This window comes from Mauremys reevesii, linkage group 1 (genome assembly GCF_016161935.1).
Source record: "Mauremys reevesii isolate NIE-2019 linkage group 1, ASM1616193v1, whole genome shotgun sequence".
In the NCBI taxonomy this organism is placed as follows: domain Eukaryota; kingdom Metazoa; phylum Chordata; order Testudines; family Geoemydidae; genus Mauremys; species Mauremys reevesii.
The window spans coordinates 179,636,615-179,650,277 of record NC_052623.1 but is presented as its reverse complement, the minus strand read 5'-3'; the positions used below and the strand labels follow the sequence as shown (position 1 = coordinate 179,650,277).

The 13,663-nt window shown below is 42.6% G+C and overlaps 1 long non-coding RNA gene across 1 annotated transcript in view; it reads left to right on the top strand.

Moving 5' to 3' along the window:
- Window positions 1-13,663, top strand: part of LOC120378955 — a 26,663-nt gene extending 13,000 nt beyond the window's left edge. The window contains exon 3 of the long non-coding RNA XR_005587523.1: window positions 13,241-13,663. This is a non-coding gene — a long non-coding RNA (uncharacterized LOC120378955). The remainder of the gene's footprint in view (window positions 1-13,240) is intronic.

Sequence of the window (13,663 nt, the reverse complement as noted above, 5' to 3'; positions counted from 1 at the left end):
AAGGTGCTGGGAGGACTTCATTAAACTAAACAATGCAAGATTTACTCTAAAAGACAGATGGGGGTCTGTGGAAATGATGCAGTAATATATTTTAAATACCTGAGTCAATTCATTCAAAAAATAGACATTGGCAGGAGGAAGGGAAGTAGTTTAATAATTCTAATGGCTATCACTTAAGAAAAGATTAAAGGTCTAATACATTAAAAAGAAAACTCTGCTGATGGTAATCAGTTTTGTGGCTTTTATGCATTGTTTTGTGCTGGAGGGGAGGGTGGAATGATGAGTTAGAGAGATTCTTGCTTTCACAAAGGTGTTTTATTGCACATTGGCAATTCTGGATTTAACTAGAAAATCCAATTGTGGAAAAAGGTGAAACAATCTGTTTTTTCCTATAATCAATCATGAGGTTACAGGATGTATTAAAATAAATTTGTTAACCACCATTCCTCTTCCTTTCTGCTGCCACTTGTCAATGCTGATGCTGTCCTCTTCCTTCAACCATTTTTGTTACAAAAAATAAGGACAAGAAAAATGTCTCAAAGTGAATGAAGTGTTTTAAAGGTACTTCTAAAATATTGTCAAAGTTATGATAAATCAATTGAAATATTGGTGAATTTTTCATAAAGGAAGCACCAGTAACTCAAGTGTTTTCATACATTTTGCTGGTTGTTGCCCATTTTCTTGGTTTAATAGAGATTTCAGTAACAAAAGCTGTCTCCAAAGGTGGTGGGTTTTTTTATTGTTTTGGACCAGCAACTGCTTTGTGATATTTAGCAAATAACTACCAAAATCAAGAGCAATATTTTCATACCAGATCAGAGTGCAGAATAACTTCTTCATAAATATTCCCCATGCTACAATAAATATTGGTGGCAAGAAGTCATAATGTCCATAATCCTCACTTTACTACAGCAGTGTGTCAGGTCTTTCTCACTCTCCTTTCCTCTGACCTGAAGTGTGGATTTTTATATCACTTTGTGTTCTAGTTTCCCCAGGGGCAGCAGTCCTAACGGGCAACACATAATCAGATTGACTAAAATGTATATCTGCGGACCACGTTTGCCGATGGGATGCAGATACAAATTGGCACTTGGGATTGACAGCTGAGAACAAATGAAATATGTATTTTGAAGGATGCTGGGGCCAATGTAACCAAACATAAAAGGCAACACACATATTCAAGAGCTTGATGCCCTTACTCACATGACTAATCCCTGTCAGGGTTTGCAGGAATTGGCCCCAAGTTTGTAAGCGTCAGTATTTGACATTTGGCTTTTTGCTTATAAAGTTGTTCGGTTGACAGATAACCAAGGAATAGTGATGTGTATAGGGAGCTCTATTGATGGATGTAGTGAGACAGTGCCGGTATAGACTGATGTCACTGCTATATGGTGGCCATTTTCTGTGGCATTTGTTCTCTGCCTCATATCCTGGGGCTTGTTTCTAATCTTTGCTTTTCATACAATATAATCCATGAACACATGTAAAATATTTTATTTTAACAAATATAGCTGTATAAGCTACTTACCTTTTCTGCTTTCTCACATCACTGTAAAATTATAATTGCCTTTTTACCTGCATACAGTGAAATAATTCAGAGTCTGACCACATATAATCTATAAAGTGCAGAACATGTAAATATTTATCAAACATAGTGTTCAGTGCAAAAACTGCATTAAACTTTATCAAATCCAATTTCATTTTAAAAAAATACTAAGCCAGCATATTGAACTGATTTCTGGCACAACTGTAAGATGTTTTTCCCCCTTTACTGTCATTTTAATTCATTATATTACTAGGCTATTTTTAAAAGAGCCCATTTATATTGTACACTGCAGTTCAATAGATTAACATTTGGAAAACTAAAGATGGATTTACAGGAGACATAAGGAAAGTAGAAAAGAGTAGTGACATGAGTTAACTTGAGTTATTGTATCATATAATATATTGCAATATCTGTATCATGCCATGTATTCTGGAGTGGAATTATTTTATGTCATAATATCTTGTTTTCTGGTGTATCATGAGTAAAGCTGGCTGAAACACAGGATTTCAGTTCACAAGAGATTTAAAAATTTGGTTTCACTCCAATTCGTACCAAAACCAATTGTGTTGACATTTCTGAGGAACCAGAAATCCTAGTGGGAAAAGGGAGAATTATTTCAGAAACACTGACACATGGTATTTCTAAAACAAAATGCACTTCTTGGGCCATCAGCTGCTGACTGGAATTGACATTGTCAAGGTTCTCAGGGGTTCCAGGCTCCCAGTTCCATATCCAGCAGCCTAGAAACCCTGAGACACCTCCCTCCCCCCAGTTTTCCAGGAGCCTTGCTTTGGAGCTGGAGACATGTCCTAGCTAAAGTCAGGGTTCCCAGGGCTTCCAAGCTTCTAGCTCCACCGCTAGGAGTTTGGAACCCCTGGCATGGCTTGGCTGCCACAGCCAGACCCAAGAAACCTGGACTTCCCAGCAAACTGGCAGAGAACCAGGAAATTCTATTCTACCAGAAAATTTCTAACCAACTTGAATCATGAAGATGATCTCATGCCAGGGCTCAATTCAATTAATAACCTTTACAGAGTATGGTGTGGGCTAGTGGATAGATGACTGGCCTGGTTATCAGAAGACTCTGGTTATGTTCCTGGCTCTGCCACTGACCTGTTGTGTTACTTGGACAAGTCCTTTTCCCCTCTCTGTGCCCCTGTTTGTCTTCCACCCTTTGTTCTTCTTGTCTATTTAGAATGTAGGCTCCTTGGGGCAGGAATAGTCTTCCTTGTCATTATTGTAAGACAGAGTAAAATGTAGCATAATATCTTTATTACTATGTTACGTCTTTGTTACTATAATTAGATTTGAACAAAATACCTGAAATAAAAATTGTTTCCTTTATAAGGAAAAAAGGAGTTTAGCCTAATATTTTCTGTCTACCATACAAAGTTTGGTTGATACAAGTTATGTTGGCATATCACTACTGCAGTTAATGTATTGAGTGCATGTATACTTGTCAGTGGTGCATGTACTCACCAGGAGTGCTTATGTTTGATGCACAGTGTGGTGCACCATGGCTAGGTATCCCAGTATGCAGCTCACTATCATCTGGTGCACTTTATTTTAGGAAATTTTGGTAAAGTATGGTGGGCAGACATGAGTCATCCAGAAGTGACTGGGAGCATGGGCTCAAATTCCCATCATGCACTTTCTTCATCCCATAATTATACCATATCTATAACTTTTGTGCCTCTCTCTAGAATCCCACAAATGAGATGGCATTTTTCCCTCTCTGCCATCTCTGACAGAAGCATGGAGTCCACCTAGCTCTGCACTATTATCATGAGCATTGCAAACACAGGACCAATGATCCCCCCAATATTTGAAGAGCTGCAGGAAGAAACGTAGCAATGGGGACGTGATGATTTTGTGGAGGACAGTTTGCTGTGGGACATATTGAAAAACCACTTCAAGGTTGGTGGTGGTGTCCAAGGAGCAGCTGCAGATGGTGAAGTGCTGATTCTGGGCCTGAGAAATAAGCACTTAGTGGGAGTGCTCTCTGCACTGGATACTTCCCTGACCCACTGATCATTACATGCAATTCAAAGGAAATACAATTTATTAAACAGCAATGAATAAAAAAGGAAAAAAAAATAGGAAAAGTTAAAGGAAAACACAACCCTGCTCTGTGGTATGGGGATGTCACAAACAACATCTCTTGGATGTAAGGGAGGTTCAGTCTGTTTCTCACAAGTTGCAGGTCACTTCTCAGGCCCTGGCTGTGCTGCCAGGATGCTGCAGGTTGGAGACTTGCTCTGGCGGTGGCCACATGCTCTCAGGCTCTAGGTGGCAGGACCTTTCTTCCCAGTATCACCCTGCCCTGTTGGGGTTACAATCTTCCTTCCCCCCCCCCCCCCCCGTCTGGCCTGCACAGCCTCTTGGCTGAGGTGTCTCCCTGTGCTGGGTCCACTGCCCAGGGTCGTCCTCCCTCTCCCCAGCTGCTCACCATACCTGGCTCTGCACTGCTCCACTCTGCCTCAACATGGCTGTTGCTGCTGCTCTGCCTCCAACTCCCTGGGCTGCTTCTCTGGCTCCTCTGGCTTTCGTTGCTACAGCTCTGCTCCCAGGGCAGGTCTGCTCTTGCTGGGCTATGCTCTGTCTTTGGGGCTGCAGCCCTGCTCCCAGCAGCTTAGCTCAGGCCCCTGCTCTCTCCTTAGCTCAGCCCCACTCTGTCTGACCCAGGCAATTCCAGCTCAACCAGAGGGACCCACCCTGGCCTCCTGACTCCTTGATTTGCCTGCGTGTTCTGTCAATAGGCTGACCTGGAACATTGGCTTCTCCCCATTGGTCCTGGGGACTGTCAGTCTCATGGTCCCGATTTCCCATCAACCCTTCCCCTTTCTTTTGGTACTGGGAGATAGTGTGGGGTGTTTTGGTTGGCTGAGTTTTAGTAAGGGGACACCTTACATAAGGAACATGCATGCTGCAGGCATCTTTAAGAACACAGGACTGTTCAGAAAGCTACAAGCAGGGATATTCTGTCCTGACCGGTGGATTACCATTGGTGATGGTGAAATGCCAATAGTGACCCTGAAGGACCCAACCTAAACCCTACGCCCCGGCTCATGAAGCTATACGCTGGCCACCTCAACAACACTAAAGAAAGATTCTATAACAGTCTTGGGCTTCATTAAATAAGAAACCAGTGAATGAGAAAGGAATAAAACTTTAATAAAACAAACTGGAGAACATCTCTGGTGAACTGCACAAAGCCATGTGGTGTTCACAACCCCTGCCTCCAGGGCACATCTCCAAATTCCTATGTTCATAATACTGTCCCTTATGAGGGAGTGCCTCTAAACTATAATCTTCTACAATCCCCATGCCATGGAGTAAGAATGCTCTTACACCTCTGGATAGGCTGCCCAGGTCTTGGGGCTAGGCATTGGGTATTCAGTTAGGGAATGTCTACACTGCAATTAGACACCCATGACTGGCCCATGCCTGCATGGCTTGGGCTGTGGGGCTGTTTAATTGTGGCATAGATGTTCAGGCTCGGGCTGCAGCCTGAGCTCTGAGACCATGCACCTTGCAGGATCCTAGAGCCCAGGCTCCAGCTCAAGCCCGAATGTCTACACTCCAATTAAACAGCCCCACAGCCTTAGCCCTATGAGCCTGAGTCAGCTGCCCTGGGCCAGCTGTGGGTTTTTAATTGCAGTGTAGACATTCCCTCAGGGCTTATCTACAGCCTTCTACCTCTCTAAGGACTGATCTCATTGAGTTGAGTTTACAGTAAAATGGAAATGTCCTTGCTATGTTTTTCACCTTGGGATAACTCATGCATATTAGTTACCACATGGTAAAAAAAAAAACACCTTTTTTTTTAGCAGTGAGTCACAATTCTTCCCAGAACTACTGCTGGGTTGGGGCAGTTCATGCATCAAGTCTTGCTCAAGGCTATGCTTACAATCAAGCTCTAAATCTCCACACCTCTTCACAATAACAGCAGGAATGACACGCCCAAAGACAGTAATTAAAGGCTTTTACAAACTACTATTTGCAGTAACAACTTTAGATGGATTGCATGCAGAAATACCTGAAGTTCTCATGAGTGCTAAAATTAATGCAGCATTAATCAGAACCATTGCAATGAATGTAAAGCAGATTATAATGACAGGACACATAATGTTACTAATATAAATTGTAAAGCTGACTATCTCTGCCACAAAGCTTTCTTACATGATGGCTGCAGTGTGCTACTAGTTTTGTTATAGATCAAAAATGTAATAGTTACCTCAGCAAGTGTAATCACAGGAGTATGAGGAACTCTCAAGTGTTTAAAGACAATCCAAAAGTTGCACACCGATGCAAAATAAATACTGGTATAATTTAACAGGCAATGTAAGGCCACTCTCCATCATTAAAAGATTCAGAATCAAGTTGGAATGGGTAATCTCTGCAAAAAAATTATTTGACAATTACAGATTCAGGTTTCAATTTTTCAGAATTTTTGTTGTAATTTTTTATTCATGTATCACCTCCTTTGACCTTGAAGGTTGCATGGGTCTTTGTCTGTACACAACAGGTGCAAATCTATATGATGGTAAATTAAGTTTTTGGACTAGTGTAATAGGTGATAGGCTCAATTTCTATGAGAACTTCAATACAGGTTTGAAACAATGTTCACCTGGTCTTGGAGGAAAAGGGCAATGTCTGAGTGACCTAACTCTCAAAGAAGATAACTTGCCTGGAGATGCCCTTAATCAGCTCCAGCCACTCCAGCCCCAATCAGGAAGAATGGATTGGGGCTGGGTGAACCACCCTATGTTTGCCTGGTAACTGACTACACCTACCAGACTCATTAGCAGGAGCTATAAGGCTGGAAGGAAGTGAGAGAAAGGGGGGTGAAGACTAGGAGGAGGAGGTCAGGCTCAGAGGGAGTAGGAGCCTCCTAGTCTGTTGTTGACCTGGCCTGTGGTAGGCCAAGCAGTTGAAAAGCCTGTATATAGTTGGAAACTGGTGGTGGGAAACTGATCATGAATAAAGAACACAGGTGTTGCACCAGACGGAAGTGTCCCTGATTCACAGAGAAGAGGGGTCAACTCCGGAGGAGCACTGTGGGTTCCCCGTTACAGTATGATACCTTGATGACTATTAATCTTGGAGGACATTGAGTGAAAAATGGAAGCACTGGGAAAAGATAGTCAAAGCATTGACACATCTATCATTACAGCTGAAAGAGACACAGACTAAGAACAAGTGACCTTGCAGCAGTGATCCAAGGAATTATTTTGGATAGTTATACAAGGGAAACAGAGAAGTCAAATCCACATTCTTTGTGAAAACAACTTTTCATAATGGACAAGATTTCCAGGCCCTGTATTTGTTTCCATGATAAATGCACTTGCATAAAAAAAAGTTGTAAACTACACACACACAAATCACATTTAAATAACAATTCAGATATTACCAAGGCATTGCAAAGTTCAAACCAAGATTTCCTCCTCCGTGTCTTTTGTGAGGTCTGCAGGTAAAAAGCAATACATAATTTTTTTTGTAAGTAGACTTTCTCCAGGTTCCACAGACTCTTTAATGACTTTTGGATTATAAACTCTCTGGGCAGACACTTTTTCTCTTTGCACAGTGCACACTGCAGCTTTTTAAGTGTAAGACCTGCCATAAAGAATAGAACCCAGATCCCCTGGTTCGCAGTCTAGCACACTACCCACTAGACAGCTCTATCTCCCCTGCTCTTAAAATAAAGAGAAAAACTGATGGGAAGAATTGGAGAAACAAAGATGCAGAAGCCCTGAGCCATAATCTATTACATTTTACTCATCATTCTCACTAGTCCCATATTGTAAGGCAAAGGGCAGCCACTAGGGAAAATCCTTCCTGATGGTTTTTCTCCTCTTCCCCGCCCAAAAAATTAATATCTGTAATATGAATACACAGACAAAGAACTTAATGCTATCTTTCCAAGGAGAGGACATAGTCCATTGAGCATCAAAAAGCACAGTGAATACAAGCTCCATGCCACCTCATTTCTACTCCTTGTTAAAGACTTTGCTGTGGTACGCTAGGTCATATCACTTGTTCTTTCCCGTTGTTAACAGTGGAACATAAGAACGGCCGTACTGAGTCAGACCAAAGGTCCATCCAGCCAAGTACCCTGTCTACAGGTGTGGCCAATGCCAGGTGCCCCAGATGGAGTGAATCTAGCAGGTAATGATCAAGTGATCTCTCTTCTGCCATCCATCTCCAGCCTCTGACAAACAGAGGCTAGGAACACCATTCCTTACCCATCCTGGCTAATAGCCATTAATGGACTTAACTTCCATGAATTTATCTAGTTCTCTTTTAAACCCTGTTATAGTCCTAGCCTTCACACCCTCCTCAGGCAGGGAGTTCCACAGGTTGACTGTGTGCTGTGTGAAGAACTTCCTTTTATTTGTTTTAAACCTGCTGCCCATTAATTTCATTTGGTGGCCCCTAGTTCTTTTATATTATGGGAGCTAGTAAATAACTTTTCATTATTCACTTTCTCCACACCACTCATAATTTTATACACCTCTATCATATACCCCCTTAGTCTCCTCTTTTCCAAGCTGAAGAGTCCTAGTCTCTTTAATCTCTCTTCATATGGGACCCATTCCAAACCCCTAATCATTTTAGTTGCCCTTCTCTGAACCTTATCTAATGCCAGTATATCTTTTTTGAGATGAGGAGATCACATCTGTACACAGTATTCAAGATGTAGGTGTACCATGGATTTATATAAGGGCAATAAGACATTCTCTGTCTTATTCTCTATCCCCTTTTTAATGATTCCTAACATCCTATTTGCTTTTTTGACTGTGGCTGCACACTGCGTATGTGAGAATGGAGAGACACACAAAGCAAGTTCATTTTCAGGCCTGGTCTACACCAGAAAACTAGGTCAGTTTAATCACATCGGCCTGGGATGTGAAAATCCATACCCCTGACTGACACGGTTAAGCTGATCTTATTCCCCATGTAGACAGCACTAAGTCAATGGAAGAATTCTTCATCGACCTAGCTACTGCCTCTGCTGACAGAAGAATCCCTCCCATCATCGGAGGTAGTGTCTACACTAAAATGCTACAGCAACATAGCTGTGCTGCTGTAGCGCTTTAAGTATAGACTAGCCCTCAGAGAATGGATACTCTGTGTTTGAATTGAACAATAGGAAACACAAGCAGAATTAGCATATTAATGGAAAACAATAAGGGTAGGTTTACATTTACCTTCCGGGTCGACGCGGTGAGTTCGACTTCTCGGAGTTCGAACTATCGCGTCTGATCTAGACGCGATAGTTCGAACTCCGGAAGCTCTGCGGTTGACTCCGGTACTCCACCACTGCAAACGGCGGTGGCGGAGTCGACGGGGGAGCCGCGGAGTTCGACCCCGCCGCGTCTGGACGGGTGAGTAGGTCGAACTAGGGTACTTCGAATTCAGCTATGCTATTCACGTAGCTGAATTTGCGTACCCTAGTTCGACCCCCCTTCTTAGTGTAGACCAGGCCTAAGAGTCTGAAAGTTTCCTTAATTTGGCTCTCCAGCACCATCTAAAAACTGCCTGCTTAAAAGTCGAGAAAGCCAGAGAGCATTGTACCCAGATGTATAAGAAATTCAGCTTGTGTTTTAATAAGGGATGAATTGAAGTAGTCAATGCAGCTGACCTTGCTCAAGATACATTTTCCTGATGCAAAATGCTGGAATTTCAGACCCACTTTCACACATTCCATGAATAGATGTCATTACTCATACCACTTTTATCATTATAAGTGTTAAAACAATGAGGTGATAACAAGGGAGAAGGACGGAAATAGGTTTTAAAGACCTTTTTTAAAAAGTATGTTGTATAGCTTATTATGTGGCAGCTTGTTAGAAAGGAGTAAAAAGCAGCCATGGACCAGTCCTGAAAACTCTTTCTCACAGGGGTTGTCCTATTGGAAGCCGAACTTCTCACTCTCTTATTGCTTTCCAAAACTGGCATAAGACACAGTGCCAGGGTTGAAGAAATAATGGGCTGGATGCTGTGCCATTGACTTCAATTGGAGCTTTACCATTGACTCCAAAAAGGGGGGGGGGGGGAGTGACAGAGGATCAAGCCCAACGTGTGCACCGTTACTGCTGTTTTGAAGTTGAATCAATACAATTTTTATTAGAATGATGAGGTATGTGGTGAGAAATTCCAGAGACAATTTCCACATCCATTTGTAGCAAACCACTAGATAGTGGGTAGCTATTGTGAAAAGAAGAAGCACATAGACTGGGGTGTGGAGATGGGCGAACATCTGACGTGCCAAATTATGGAGACTGAATTTAACTGATCATGGTCACCACTCACTAGCTTTGACGAGAAAGTGTACGAATAGTTGAACTGTGGTCACAGATGATGGTGAGGGTAAAAGTATTGCAGGATCTTTGGTTTCGTAGTGCTTGTCCTCTGTTGTGGATTGATAGGATAGATTTTGAAACTCTTTAATCATTTCTTTTTGAATAGAAAACTGGCAGTTCACAAATACTGAATTCTGCTATTTGCAAAGAAGCTGGCTTTTTGATAAATGGTATCAGTCAAAAGAACTCTGTCATCTAGCCAATTTCAAATTCAGATGAATAAGACTGGCAATTATTTGAACAATTTTGAAAGCAAGATATTCAGACCTAATAACATGCTTCATTTTGATACCCAATTCCTGTTCTATCTTCGTATTTGCAACGCCATCCTCTATACAAATGACAATGCCATGGGTTTTTATATGGATTTTTCTCATTTGATCAAACTGATTATCAGACACAACACCTAAACAAAATGAATCTGACAGTTACCTTCAGAGACTGCTCCATTGTGACCAGCATCACAACCAGAGCAAATGGAGAGCTTAGGCAATTTTATATACTTCTCCAATCTATTGTTTATGTGGGGAGGTGACAGCTAATTGATTCCAGTGTCCATTGAACCAAGTGGTGCTAAAGTTGAAGAACTGTGTTGTGTGACATCAAGGACTGGATCCTACTCCCATCAAAGTCAATGACAAAACTTCTATTGATTTCAATGGGAGCACAGGCTTAGGCCATAGTGTTGCATTTTCTTACACTCCTGTTTATAGCCTGGCACTTAACTTCTTTGCTTTAACTAACAATGGGATTATTCATGAGGTTAAGTGCTTTGCTGAATCAGGACCTATTGGGGGGGTTAAATTCTGGAATAATGTGAGATGAAATACAAACAAGGACATGATGCCAGATGTGTGATTCAAAATGCTTTCTTAAAGAAACACGGATATTGCATGTCCTCTTTCAGTGCGTCACATTAACCTCTGTACATTTTACAACACAAAAAGTCAAATGCATTTGCTGCTGCAAGGGCAAAACAGAGAGATATGTTGGCTGATGGTGAAGACAGTCTGATTTCCATAGGCTGCTCATAGATTCATATATTTAAAAAGCCAGAAGGGACTATTATGACCATTTATTCCTACCTCCTGCATAACACAGGCCACAGAATCTCACCCAGTAATTTCTGCATCATATTACAATCACATCATACTTTGCAATCTAGACATGCCCTTTGAAAGACATGATCATATGAATGACTCATCCTAGACCTGTAAATAGGCCTAGAATGAGTCTGATAATTTTTCCTAAATTCCTTAACTATACAGGATGGGATAGATTTTTTTTGTTTTAAAGAAAAACTGTGCCTGGATTTTTTTTTAATACTCATGAATGGTTCCAAGTCATCATCCCTGGGGAATGAGGTCTTCCGTTTGATCTGAGAACAGGTACAGCTTGCATGGCAAGAATACGCTTCCCCAGTGCCCATTCAATCCTTGGCCATTCCCTATAAGGGTGACAGTTTGCGTGGCAGTTTCTGTAATGTGGACAGTCATTAGCTCTGAACTGAGACCAGTGAATTCATTTCACATGGACCACTGAACAGCTCTCAGATAACACAGTTCAGTCACTGTGAACCTTGATTGGATTCACACTGGCAGTTTACAACAGAAGTGATAAACTCCAATATACTAGTACCCCCTCTGAGATTTGTAACTAAGGCCTGGTCTACAATAGAAAATAGGTTGACATAAATCACTTTTGTGTCAACCAGTTGTGCACATATCTATGCTCAAATTTGTCTCCAGCCAATGTAAGTGCTCTGTTATGGTGACACAGACCTCTGCAAGCAGCATTAAGCGATGGTCGACATTCTGAGGTCAGTGCATTGTGAGTGTAGACTTTGCGTGACCTATATTGACCCTAACAATCCTTCAGCAGCTGTCCCATAATGCCTGATACTGAGTGCTCTGCTCTGCTCACGAATTATGAACTGCACTGCTTAGGGGTCAGAGACACCTGAAGCTACCCACACACACACTTTTTAAAAGTTTGCGTATTTTTTAAATGTCTTTTCCTGATTGCCCAGCTTGGTGAGCACACCTAGCAGCTCTTCCTTGTTGTCTGGAATTGCCCAGCCAACCATGCCAGTTACACGCTTCTGTCTGAAGTAGACAGGAGATATTGGCTCTCCTGGTCTTGTGGGGCAAAGAGGCTGTGCAAGCACAGCTACAGAGCAGTTGTAGAAACATGAACATCTACAAAAAGATTGCACGGGAGATTCAAGTGAAAGGGTACGGCAGGGTTCAGCAGCAGTGCCATGTGAAAGTGAAGCATCTGCAGCAGGCATATCACAAGGCCTGGGAAGCCAAGAGTAGATCTAGTGCCAAACCACAGATCTGCTGCTTTTACAATGACCCCACCAGCATCCTATGGAAGACAATAGATACCTCCAAGAAGCCTGAGACCCCTGCCATTAACAGAAGAAGGAGGAGAGGGGGAGAGGCGTGCTACAGTGAGGTCCAGCTATGCCTCGAGCCAGCACTTGTTTTTGGGACTCCATTGCAGTTTAGCCAGACCTGCCAGCTGAGCCCAGTTTCGGGGAAGGAAACTCAAATAAGTGTATGAATGCATTTTCCATTACAGAATTTAAATGGCAACCAACCCCAGGTTAGCAGGACACCATTATCAACTTGTCATTGTTGTACTAAAAGTAGTAGTGATATAAAAAACAGAAAGTGTCGTTATCTGCTTTCCATTCCCCTGTAGAATTAGGTGGGGAGGGGTGGAGGAAGTACATGGGGAGCAGTTTGTTTATGTCCACAGGGATGTCCTTTGAATCCTCCTGAGAGATCTCAATCAAACTTTCATGGAGGTTCTCTGCAATCCTGATGGTTTCTAGGGATGGCTGCCTTATTTCTTTCTCTGCGCTAGGACACTTTCCCACACCAGTCCATGACTTCAGCAGCCACCCATTGCAGTACACAGGCTAGCTACATATAGGCCAGGTTGCCTTCAGGACACCAGCAGCAGCTATGCTCTCTGTGCCTTTGTTATCCTCAGGAGTGAGCTATCAGCTAAAAATCACCAATTCCTATGGAAAATAGTGCCCGTGTTCAGTGCCATTGCCCTGTATTCATACCCATGGAAATAGGGGCTGAAATTGTATTGTTTTATGCAACCAAACAAGTCCCTCCTCATTCCCCTCACCTCACCCCCTATAGGCCATGGTCACCAGGGTTGGGACTGGAGACCAGTGCTGTGCAGAGGTGCTCCAAAGCTGTCTTGTTTAAAACTTTTAGGGACTAAGAGAAGAGAGTTCTGAAATTTCTTTCATGTTACATTGTGACTATAAATACAATGATCCATTTCTGTGTTTTATCTGTAGCTGCTATCTCTGCGGCCTGGAGGGGTGCCCCTCCACACACACTAAGTGACTAACCCTGAGGAGGAGGAGAAAGGATTCAGGAGTATATGTTCAGTGAGATGCTGCAACAGACCATGAACAGAGGTCCTGGAGAGTGAATACTGAAGATAGTATGGAGAAGGAAAGAGTGGACAGGAGAAAGGCCCAGGAGTCCCCTCAGGAAGAGGAAAGGGGCATGCACCAGAACATAATGGGGCTTTTCTGGCACAAACACAAATGCTGAAGGCTCTTGTGGAGCTACAGGTTCAACAAGCACAGGCTCACCTCCCTTTGCAGTCAATGGAGAACTCCATTTTAGCACCACACCTCACCTCACCACATTCCACGTGGCATCAAAGGCACATCCCTACCCCTACCATTCCAAGCCAGGGGACAGTAAGGACA